Raw genomic sequence first — 12,427 nt, 5'->3', positions numbered from 1 at the left:
CGCCCTTCCCTTTTTCAGGTGATGAACAAGAGAGTTCCAAGACCTGTGCTGCAGATTCTTCACTTTCACAGATGGGACAGACTTATTTTATTCTTGTATGTCAGCCAATTTAACTTGCACAAAGATGAATACAATAGACTTTTGAATTTTAGCTTTTTTGCTTTTGATTACAACATTCAAGTAAACTAAAATTATGATCACATGGAAGAAACCGGAATCAACATGTGTGGCCATTGAGTACAAAGAGGTTCCTTCGAGTTGGTGAAAATGTAAAGAAAGAAAGAAAGATTTGCATTTATATAGCACCTTTCACAACCTCAGGAGGTCCCAAAGTGCTTTACAGCCCATGAAGTACCTTTGAAGTGTAGTCAATGTTGGAATGTAGGAAATGCAGCAGCCAATTTGCCCATAGCAAGGCCCCACAAACAGCAATGTGAAAATGACCAGATAATCTGTTTTAATGATGATGATTCAGGAATAAATTTTGGCCAGGACACCGGGGAGAACACCCCTGCTCTTCTTCAAATAGTGCCATGGGATCTTTTACGTCCACCTGATTTTGTACCCTGAGATAGCATCAAGCACTGCCAGGTCTGGTGTCAAAGCCAAGATATAGGATGAAGCAACATCTAAACAGCCCTGAAATAGTATATTAACTTCCACCTCGCAAGGACACTCCCATCACACCAAAGCAATATTTCATTTTCCATTTCCACAGCAGTCATCCTTGTATTTTATTTGAGCAAGATGCCTGAATTATATTGTATTAGGTGTAGTTTGGTATTTCTGTCTACTAGGAAATGGATGAAATCGATTTCACTTTGATCTCATCGTGAAGAGGAGACAGTCTCCATTATGAATTTATATATGGTCTCCAAGGGTCCATAGCACACATCTGCGCAACCCACAAAAAAAGCTTGGACACTTCTATACTAGCGGTTAAAGTGCAGTGTTCTAGTAATTTGAGGCATGACATATGGTAAGTGTAGTATGCTTGGGAGGTATAGGTGACTTTGGACCTATAGGGGGCTAAATTGGGCCACACTGTGCCTGTTTTGTAGGCGCTACGCGGTCTCCTAAACTCCAAAAATGGCATCCGGAATGTGTGCGCACACTTCTAGCATGATTTGCGCCAGACGCCATATTGGTAAAGGTGTTTACACATGCACAGATAACGAACGCCAGCACCATGTTAAGTAGGGAGAATATGCAGTAGATCAGTGTGCAATGCTGACTTAAAGAGACAGATGCGATTTTGGAACTCCACGCTCCAGCCAATCCACTGTCTTAACCTCGCACAGCTGAACAGGTCTTAAACAGCATGGAGGACCCCCCCACCAGCGCTATTTAAAGGGATCATGCAGGAGTTACAGGTTAGTTGTTGGATTATTGCTTCTGGCTGCTGATGTATTTGTACCTATTTCTATACTTGAATACTGGAACTTGGGGACATAGCCTAAAAATTAGAGCCAAGACTTGCAGGAGTGAAGTTAGGAAATGCTTCTAATGCAAAGTACGGTAGAAGTTTGGAACGCTCTTCCACAAATGTCAGTTGGTGCTAGCTCAAGTGTTAATTTTAAATCTGAGATTGATAGATTTTTGTTAACCAAAGATACTAAGGGATATGAAGTAAGGTCACAGATCAACCATGATTTCATTGAATGGCGGAACAGGCATACCACCACTTTCCCTTTTATGCCATGGAGCTGAAATTTCCTCCACCAATTTATCATGCAGTACTTTATCAAATGCTTTCTGTAACTCCATATAAACTGCATCCACTGTATCCCCCCGACTATACTTTCTGTTATTCTCTCAAAAAATTGTCTTAGGTTAGTCAAACATGACCTGCTTTCCACAAATCCATGTTAACTATCTCTGATGCACCTTTAAGTATTTATTTGCATTATCTCTAATTATGGTCTCTAGCAATTTATGGCTAAATGCTTAATAGTTGCCTGGCTTATCTCCTTCCCATTTTTTGAAGAGGTATAATGTTCGCCACACTCCAGTTCTTGAACACAGCTTGTGCCTCTAATGAATTTTGAAAAATCATGGTTAGCCCTCTTCTACTTCCTCATTAACTTCTTTCAATATTCTAGGGTGCATATCAGATACAGTCTTCAGCACCCTTAGCTCCTTACTTCTTAGTTACTTTTTTTTATTAGTGTTAATAGTTCGGCACTACAAATATAAGTTCTCTTGCTTGTTGCTCCAAATATCTCCCCCAATTCGCCTTTACTTGATGCTGGGCTAAATCCCCTGTACAACCTATTTCTCTGTAATCTGACATCATTATTGTTGGTATCCTTTCTTCTGGGCCTCTGTTGATGCACCAAACTCTGCTGCAGCTCTCATTGCTATTATATCACTTGCTGCTCTTAAAATATTTTAAACAGGGCAAGGAAAACATTTAATACATATAAAATATGCTTATGGAGTTCTTAATGATAAGAATATAAACAGAATGCCCTGCTTCAGGTTCAAAAAGATTCCAGTATTGCCAAAGTCAGAAGTAGTAAGTTTGTTTTTTGTCCAAAAGTGGTGATTGCAAACGTCTGTAATGAATTGACCACAAGGAACAATGATTTTAACAGTTTTTATTTTTTTTTAAATAATGTAGACTGTAATCCCAAGGAAACATAGAGCTTTTCAAATAGTATCTCACACACACACACAGGTTACACTCTGTCATGTATACAAACAGGGCCTGTTATTGAAAATAACTGAGACTTGCCATGGCTTAAATTCTCTACGAATCTTTTAAGTGGCCCTGCCCAGTCTGTTACTTTCAGTGCGTGCTTGGGACATTCCTTCCCACGATAAAGATTCCGCAGGGACAGGACAGCAGAATATCCGCCAGTGCACGCCGTTCTCTCGAGTGGGCAGGGCCAGGTGATTGACAGAGAGCTCTGGGAGGGCAAAGAGGACAAGTGAGGTCGCGAGTCCAGTCAAATGATGCATAATTAGATGAAAGCAAACTCCGCCACCCACTCCCCCGCCCACGGAGCGGGTCATTTGTTATTAGTGAATTGCATTTCCGTTTTATCACTATAACTGCACTATATCTGAATGTGAACCACCTACAGCAAGCACGTATTTGCATTTTGCTGATTGTCTACGCGTAAAGGCACTGGTTTGCTGCCTTCCTCTGGCCTGACAGTGATAAGATCATTTCCTGCACGAAACAAATCCTTGAGGTGACGCTCCAGGTGGGGGGAGAGTTCGGTTTGCTGGCTGCAGCTTTCACTCTATTTTCTAAATGCACGTTCTTCACACACAGGCTGTCGCCAAGCGAGCTGTAGTAAATCTGATCCCTTTGGGAGCCAACATGCTTAATGTCTCCAGATAATGTCAAACTGTCGACAAATTAAGGACCACCACATTTCACGGCAGGTTGGCTTCATCAAACCTCATAAATATCTACTCTGTGAGTCTGTTCATTTCTGCTATATTTTATCACGTGTTTTAAAAAAAGCAAAGGGGATCAAAATAAAGTTTAAATGTGAGCCCACTGAGAATAGCTAATCTTTTTTACATTTATGTTTCGCATTATTTCTCATACAAGGATGTTTGTCTTTGTATCATAACCGCATTTTCAAATTGCAAAACGTGTAATGAAGCAATTCCCTGATAAAATCAATCCCGAAACGTACAACATTGTGAGATAGGGAAAGGTCAGGGTCCTTTCACCGTGTGTAATAAACTAACAAACTAATTGCTGAAACTTCATAGCTCTATTTTTGTGTGAATTACATTTCTGACAACTCGATTTTTTTTACTAGAGAATGGATACACGGATAGCACCAAGCTCAGTGTTTTTGTAAAGTTGAGGTGAAAATAATTTTAAGCGATTAGAGCCACGTTGCAACACATGCAGTAAATATTGGTGACATCATATTTACATTTTAAAAGCTGCACACATAATATGCGAAATCTTTTTTTACCCCTCTATTTAATAATGAGTACTGAAAGCTTATATTTGGAATAGACATGAGATTTCATTAGAAACCTTGAGACGTATAATGCCTCAATTTATAATAGTCAATCATTCTGCATTTGTCGCTTCAAATTACTTTAAGAAATTACAGTTTCTTATTCTATACAAAATTTGAATGCAGTCATGTCTGCTAGTTCAACCAAAATCTACTTGAATTAGCCTAATTAAATCCCATTAACAACTGCTTATTACCATTAAGCCCACCAGAACTCACTCGGCTGGTCTCTTACCATCTGCCTTCCCTGTGGGCGGTGTTTTATGTGAACTAAAAAATTACAAAACGCACAGGCTCAAATATAGAGAAATGAATAGTTTTTAATAAGGGTTTCATTTTAATGCCTCCGTCTTGCTGAGATGTGAATTATTCTCAAAATTGTGCCGTGTGGAATTAATATTCGTTTATAGCTGAGAATATTGTGGGCTCCATAAAAACCCACCACCAATTTACTTTGTTTAATATATTTTATTTCTGGTTATTAGAATTTTTCTGTTAATCTCAAGTTTTATTTACAATTTTCTTGGCTATTTGAAAGTAGCTCTCTTTTTTTGATCCACCAGCTTTCCATTTCCCTTTTGGCCTACGAAAAGAAATTTAAAATGCCAAAAATTAATTTTGCACATTTAGTACTTTATTAATATTGTTCATATTTACAAAATAATCAATTTATTTAGAATACTTACAACTCAAGTATAGTAATTATTTAGGAAGAGATCTAGTTGACAAGTAAAATATTTTCTTTTGGTCTTTGAGAATAATTTCAATTGAACCAGCCTCTGACAGCCTGACACCATAAATTGATCAGTTGAAATGCAGTCATGGTTGGTACATTTTAAAATATTTTTCATTTTGTTTTGAGGATTTGGCAAAAAGTCAGTTTGCAAACTGGCACTACTACTCTATGGTTGAAGTATCCATGTTTGCCAATCCAGAACAATGTGTACCCTGAAATTATACAATGGGTCTTTCATAACGATTAAAATGTATACAGTGACCTTATTAGTCTCAACAGTTAATGAAAGACTTTAACCTCCATTTGAAGACCATTGCGTAACGCCAGTCTCAAAGGTATTTGTTATAAATCAGTTTCAGTTTATTATGTGCTAACAAAAACACTTCCTTTAATGGATATAAAATAACCAAAAACTTGAGTGAATTTTATAAAGCTGTAATCTAATCAATGGATTTACATGATATCATAAAGCGCAAGAGTGAAACTTAAGCAGATTGTAACTATCATCTGAGCCCATAGATCAGATTACAGGCTTGAACGTGGTCCCTGGTATCTATTAAGTTTAATAATGCACGCTTTCATTTCTGTGGGTGTGGGCAGTATTTAGTTTTAAGCCATGGAAAGTCATGACGTGAATCTTATCAAACAATATCTACAGTCGATTACAGGGAAATTCTATCTATGCATATGTCAAATAGGGAGTGAGTCACTGGGCAATAACTCCATCTCTGAGTTTACCTGATGAGGTAATCTGTAAATTTATGAATGTCTCCTAAACCCAGAGGTAAAGGATTATTGGATGTCTCAATTCCCAGTATTTCTTATTATGCACAATGGTAACTGGCAAAGTTACCATATACTAACTTCTTACTGGAAATGTAGAATGTTGGTTTTCACTCCAGGAAATAGTAACTGAAAACACTGAAAAGATAAATGCTATGTGAATATAATGTAGGGTTAAGGATCTAACAGCTGTTGATATTTGATCTGAAGAAGAGGCTGCACAATGACACTTGGTAGTTTACCAAAAAAAACTGTCAGATGCTTAAGTCATGAGGTCAAGGAGCATGTATTTTGCACGCCCAGCTTACTTGATTTGCTTTTTCTGAGGGGATGTAACTATCACAGAGGACAACTTTGTAGTTTGCATGACAGTTTCAGTACTGGAATATGATCATATTGCAATTGGTCAGAGGTGGGACAGGCTGGTGGGTACATTGTGGTAGCAAATTGTGGGAAAGGTTTTTATCTATGCTTTTAATTATAATGGACATTGCAGCAATGACAAAATACTGAAAAACACAAGACTCTGTGAAAGGCTGTTATTATATGCATGTGTGCATCAGCCAGTGTGTTACAAATTGCAGGTTTCAGATACTTCTACTGCAAATAAACCATTAATATTTAATTAATGTGCCTGATACAGTAACATTATATGACAAGTACTGTGTCTTACCTTTTTCTAGTCAATTATTGGAACATGTCATATAGTATCTATTATGACTGGCGAAAGATAATTTTACTGTCCAGCAATATAAATTACTTTAGTAAATTATCCCTCCAAAGCTCTGACCACAAATTGTAATCGGAAATGCTTTCAACAACAACAACTTGTATTTATATAGCGCCTTTAAAGTAGTAAAGCATCCCAAGGCGCTGCACAGGAATGTTATCAAACAAAATTTGACACTGAGCCACATAAAGAAATAATAGGAGAGGTGATCAAAAGCTTGGTCAAAGAGGTAGATTTTAAAGAGTGTTTTAAAGGAAGAGAGAGAGAGAGAGAGAGAGAGGCATAAAGGGTCTGGGCAGCTGAAGGCATGGCCGCCAATGGTGGGGCGATGGAAATCGGGAATGCACAAGAGGCCGGAATTGGAGAAGCGAAGAGAACTCAGAGGGTTGAAGGGCAGGAGGAGCTTACTGAGATAAGGAGGGGTGAGCCCATGGAGGGATTTGAGAAGGATGAGAATTTTAAATTCGAGACGTTGCTGGTCAGCGAGAACAGGGGTGAGGATATGAGCAGCACAGTTTTGGATGAGCTGAATTTCATGGAGGGGGGAAGGTGGGAGGCCACCCAAGACAGCATTGGAATAGTTGAGTCTGAAGTTAACAAAGGCATGTGTTTCAGCAGCTGATGGGCTGAGGCAGGGACGGAGCCAGCAATATTACGGATGTGTTAGTAGGCGGTCTTGATGATGGACAGGATATGGGGTCGGAAGCTCAGCTCAGGATCAGATAGGATGCCGAGGTTGCGAACAGTCTGGTTCAGCCTCAGACAGTGGCCAGGGAGGGGAATGGAGTCGGTGACTAGGGAACGGTGTTTGTGGTGGGGACCAAAGATAATGGCTTCAGACTTCCCAATAATTGGAGGAAATTTTTGCTCATTGGACAAGCAGCATGACAAATCAGAGGCAGTGGAGGTGGTTGAGAGAGGTGATGGTGAGGTAGAGCTGGGTGTCGTCAGTATACATGTGGAACCTGAAGTTGTGTTTTCCGAGGGGCAGCATGTAGATAAGAAATAGGAGAGGGCCAAGAATAGATCCTTGGGGGACTCCAGAGGTAACAGTGCAGGAGCGGGAAGAGAAGCCATTGCAGGAGATTCTCCGGCTATGATTGGACAGATCGGAATGAAACCAAGCAAAGGCAGTCCCACGGAGGAGTAGCGTGGAGGAGGATGGTGTGGTCAACCACGTCAAATGCTGCAGACAGGTTGAGAAGGATGAGGAGGGACAGTGCACCGCGCTCACCGTCACATAGCATGTCATTTGTGACTTTGATAAGGGCCATTTTAGTGCGGTGGCAGGGGCAGAAACTTGGAGAGGTTCAGACATGGAGTTGCGGGAAAGATGGGCATGGATTTGGGAGGCGACAACATGTTCAAGGATTTTGGAGAGGAAAGGGAGGTTCAAGATTGGGCGGTAGTTTGCAAGAACAGAGGGGTCAAGGGTTGGTTTTTTGAGGGTGGTGATGATGGCTGATTTGAAATGGAGGGTGGCAATACCTGAGGAGAGGCAACCGTCAACAATATCAGCTTGCATGGGGGCCAGGGGGGGAAGTTTGGTGGGAATAGGGTCAAGAGAGCAGGAGATGGGTCTTATGGACAGGATGAGCTCGGAGAGGGCATGAGGAGAGATAGGAGAGAAACTAGAGACATCAGAGTGTCAAGAAAGACTGTGAACTAGGGAACAAGATAATTAGTCACTGAATATCAGTGGAATATTGTGCCTGTATACAAGCAAATGCACCTCAGTACAGACATGACAGACACGACTCTGGGACCTGCTATTTCATCCAGATAAGAAAGAAAGCAATTCCATTCCTACAATGCCTTTTATGACCGCAGGACATCCCAAAGTGCTTTACAACCATCTCAGATGACTGAACCAATGCTGACACCTTGGTTGCGGCTAGTTGTACTGTATTTGGCTGTTAAAGATAACTGAATGTTTCTACTAAAGAAGGGTAGTAGCAGTCAGAGAAAAAGAAGCAATACCTTTTTATGTGGTTAGCAGAAGAATCCTTTCTTTTGGCATGTATCTGGTATGTGAAATTGTTGTTGGTGTTTGAGAACCAAGTACTGTTGGTAGCAAAAAAGAATGATAAATTTAGTGCTCATCAAGGTGGTATTGGGAAATTGAATTCCTTCCCACTTTGGGTAGTCAGTGCTAGCATTATGCACTGTCAGAACAAGCTGGATGCAAAGTTTCATTCACAATGCTCCAACAAAAAAGTCAAGGTTGAATCATTTGGTGGGGATAAAAAGGAGGGAAATATGGAGTTAAAACAAATGCTGGAAATACATAAAAGGTTCATTAGCATCTGAAAAAAATGTTTCTGATGGAGACCCCTTGTTAGAACTCAACGGGTGAACTACTGCTTTTAGTGCTAAAAAAGCAGTGAATGGGAAAGATACATTACACCGCATTAGGATGAGATGCGCGCTTATAAGGCGAAGGAGGTACAACAACATTCTACTTAAGATAGTTAGCACACGTGAAATCATTGCTGAAGTTTAGAAAATTTGGGATGAAGACTTATAAAATTACATTTGCTGTTGGAAGTTTCAAGCTACATTTACTTGTCTTTATTTCTATTTATTATAGTCTTTATTTCCCCGCAACATGATAAAGATTCTGAGTCCTGTAGCATGTCATTATCCCCAGGGACGTTTTTGGACTCATGGTCTCTCTTTCGCTGTATTGAGGTAGAATGTGCGAATTATCAACATGCGAACAGAAGAGGAAGGTATAACCTATGATGAAAGTTGTTTAAAAATATTTTTTAATTACCGTATGGATTAAATCGATTTGTTTAAAAGGAGAAATGTGTATAAATTAGAAATCTAAATCAACTTGCATTGACCTCTCTGCGCACAAGCCTGGAGGAACGGCGTAGGGTGTTGCATTTCCAGTTAAAACATTGCTTTTTTAGCGTGGTTCCGGTGTGTCAGAGCGTGAGGGCTGGTGGAGGGTCCCGGTGGCTGGTCTGGGCTTTTGGCCGCGGATGGAGGGAGCTCCATTGACTCCCAATGGGCGGGATGTGATGTGATGGGATGGGATGGGGCGGTGCGCGCGCAGCTTGTCACCTCTCCTCCCCTCGGCCGGCGGAGCGGCTCCTGGTCTGATAGCGGCAGTGGTTAACAAGACACCCGGATTGCAATCCGAATCTTGACAGACCGGCAACGACGCCCAGCATCAAACAACACACACCAGAGAAGAAGAAAAAAAACCTCCAACAGCCACCACCACCACCAACAAGCCAGGCAGGGAAGGACATGTAACCAGAGGAAGCTCATACACACAGCCCAGTGCAAGGCGAGGCTGCTGCTTGCTGTGTGTATATGTGTAAATATTGTATATTCGACTCTCTCCTTGAAAACCGGCAATGAATGAAGACAAGAAGGTAAGTGTCAAGAAAAAAAACCCCAACAACCTGGTGGGAACCCTTCATGAAACATTTAAAAAGAGCCAATGTCATAAAATATTCAATGTGCAGCAGTCTGAAACTGATACTGATACATTGTCACTAGTCCCAGAGCCCAGACTGCGAATCAGGAATGGAAGCCAGAGGCTCCTTGTGTTTGTGAGAATTTTATTTATTAATAATTTTTTTTAAAAAAATCATGTCTTACATTTCGAGGTTCCTGTCTTGCTGCCGAATCGCCCCCCCCCCAAAAGGGTCCGTCGGATTATTCTACTTCAGCTGTTAGAAAATAAAGCCATTTCGCCTTATTTTCTTTTGTTGAACAAATACTGCGTTAGGTAAATAGAGTCGCAGTCTTGTGGAAATCGAGCTCTCCCTTTTCCCATTTGCGTAAACCTACGTGTTAATTTTAGGAGGCTCATGATAACGTGATGCAATCACATCAATTGTGTCTCACTGAGTAACTAGATATAAAAATGCATTTTTAAAACTGATATTCAGACGACCAGGTTCATTTTGTTCCTTATTAAACATTGAAAAATGTAACGAGGAAAGTGCGTCTATTTAGATACCGATTACATTTTTAAAAAATGTACTGAAATAATAAAGGAGATTTATAGAAAGCCTGGTCCCCACCGTCACACCTTTATATAAACCAAGTGGATTACGCATTGACTCCCCCCCACCCCCCACCCCCCCCTTAACATACACACGCTAACGTGTGGTGCGTTTTTCTGACAGCAGCAAGGGCTGTCTTGTGTTGTGTTTGAGGCCGAGAGTATCCCCGCCAGTGGCGGTCTCCGGCTGGTGGGAGCAGTGTTGACAAACAGAGGCTGTATTTGGCTGCACTGTAACAGTATCGGTCTCTGGAGTGGGCGAATTGGAGATGTGCGGCGGGTCCAGAGCTTACAGCAGAGACCCCCTTATAAACGAGAGCACACCCACAAAACACCCGTTCATTATTAGCGGTCCGAGTGCTCTTTGATGGACACAGGATTAAATCAACAACAACAAAAAAAAAAATAATGCATTGAGCATAAGATGAATTTACTGTCGATATTCAAAGCGGCGTCCGAAACATCGCGATCTGCGGGAGCCTTTTGGTTCTTCGTTCGTTCCCAAACCCCCGCTCATGCTCAGTTTGTTTGGATTGGCTGCTCTTCCTTTTAAACTGCATATTTTCAGGTGCGTGCGATATTCGCTGTAGGGATATGCATAAAAAATCTGAAGAAAATGATTATGTATTTGTTCATTTTGGTAGCGAGATGTAATAGACCATAAAAGGCAGATTTTTTTTTAAAACATCAGCGAGTTTTTTTTTCTGTTTTAATTTAGGAAACGCAGGTTGTAAACAAAAGGTCGATTATGTAAAGCGAGACATTTGGCGACAATCGGTGTTTGAAAATACGGTACTAAATATTCCGTGTTACTGCTCGGATTTAGCTACTTTTATAGGTTTTTTTTTATTAATGGTTTTGCGCGATGCACACAATTTACTTGCAATTCGAAAATAAAAGTAGCGATTTTTTTTTGAGGGGAGCGAGGAAACATCAGTTTAGTGTGGTTATTGAGAGGTTTAATAATCAAAGGCAAAGTTGCCCTTTGAACTGTCAGTGTGTGAGCAAAATGGACCACAAAACAAAACCGCGTTCAGTTCTTCAGAAGGATCGGCGCGACCTTTGTGCAATGTACAGAAAGAACGAATCCAGGGGCCGATTAGCTGACTTATATTGAAAGAACCTACTGTACTTAATTTCTTGTATATTGTTTTTATTAGTAAACTGGCGAAGGTGCTATGTCTGAACAGAGTACTATGTCAAATATTAATTTTAGAGTTTAATCATTTATAAGTTGGCAGTATTGTAGAGGTTTAACTGAATGATGTTAGATGGCTGACTGGTTAGCAACAAAAACAATTAGTGGTGCGATATTCCAACTTTGATAATAAGATTACCCAAGTTGGAAATTCGATCAGAATACAGTGAGGTTACTGGTTTTACACTGCTCAGGCAGACCGCAGTGATTTCTCTAACTTACCAAATTGGATAGTCAACTGCTGTCTGTCCACAAAGATTTTTAGATGAGGTGGCTGAAATGAAGAAGAAATGGCCTGTCATCAAAACAAGATGCCAGGAGGAAGACAGCCAGTCTTGGGGCATACTGGTGGTGGCCTTTCTGTTTCATCAGTCATTCTTTTGATGCTGGAAAGACCACTGGCAAAGAACCCAGGAGCTGACATCAGTCAAAACCAGGTGAATGGAATTGTTCTTCATCATGGACTAAGTGAGGCCCGCCGACCACCTTATTCAACAGTATTACTGATCACAGCACAAGGAAACAAATGTAGGTTCATGAGCTAAGAATTCCCACTTGCTGTTATTTTAATTTGTGGGTTGCCTAGAATGCTGACTTCCAAGAGAACAGAGTGACAGATACTAAACAGTTGTCATGGTAATCGAAGGAAAAATATGCAATTAAACAAAAAATCCAATATACTTACAAATGCACTAAGTTAAAGGAAGAATAAATACATTTGCTTGGTGTGCTTGTTTTGAGAAAGCACTGAAAGATCCATCTTTTTGCAAAGTTTAATTTGAACATAAAGCAGGAAGAATACATGTAGATGGAAAGGTCACTGACCCAGCATCTACAGAGAAACAATGAAAGTACCTGAATATAGTAATATATGTAGTGTATTTCAGAAGCACATTATTTCAGTGATAATTTCTTTATGTTCAATTGTGCATATTGCTGAAAAGTATCTAATTAAAAT

At 40.3% G+C, this 12,427-nt stretch overlaps 2 long non-coding RNA genes across 2 annotated transcripts in view; one reads left to right on the top strand and one right to left on the bottom strand.

Moving 5' to 3' along the window:
• Positions 1-4,476: 4,476 nt before the first annotated feature.
• Positions 4,477-10,788, bottom strand: LOC137327152 (uncharacterized). The gene is made up of 3 exons (XR_010964376.1): positions 10,706-10,788; positions 8,225-8,308; positions 4,477-4,578 (listed from the first exon to the last, which is right to left on the bottom strand). It is a non-coding gene; the product is annotated as an uncharacterized lncRNA (long non-coding RNA).
• Positions 9,335-12,427, top strand: part of LOC137327151 (uncharacterized) — a 59,783-nt gene continuing 56,690 nt past the window's right edge. Inside the window, exon 1 of the long non-coding RNA XR_010964375.1 lies at positions 9,335-9,633. This is a non-coding gene — a long non-coding RNA (uncharacterized lncRNA). The remainder of the gene's footprint in view (positions 9,634-12,427) is intronic.

This window comes from Heptranchias perlo, chromosome 11, assembly GCF_035084215.1.
Source record: "Heptranchias perlo isolate sHepPer1 chromosome 11, sHepPer1.hap1, whole genome shotgun sequence".
Lineage (NCBI taxonomy): Eukaryota > Metazoa > Chordata > Chondrichthyes > Hexanchiformes > Hexanchidae > Heptranchias > Heptranchias perlo.
This window is presented reverse-complemented; position numbering and strand designations above follow the sequence as displayed.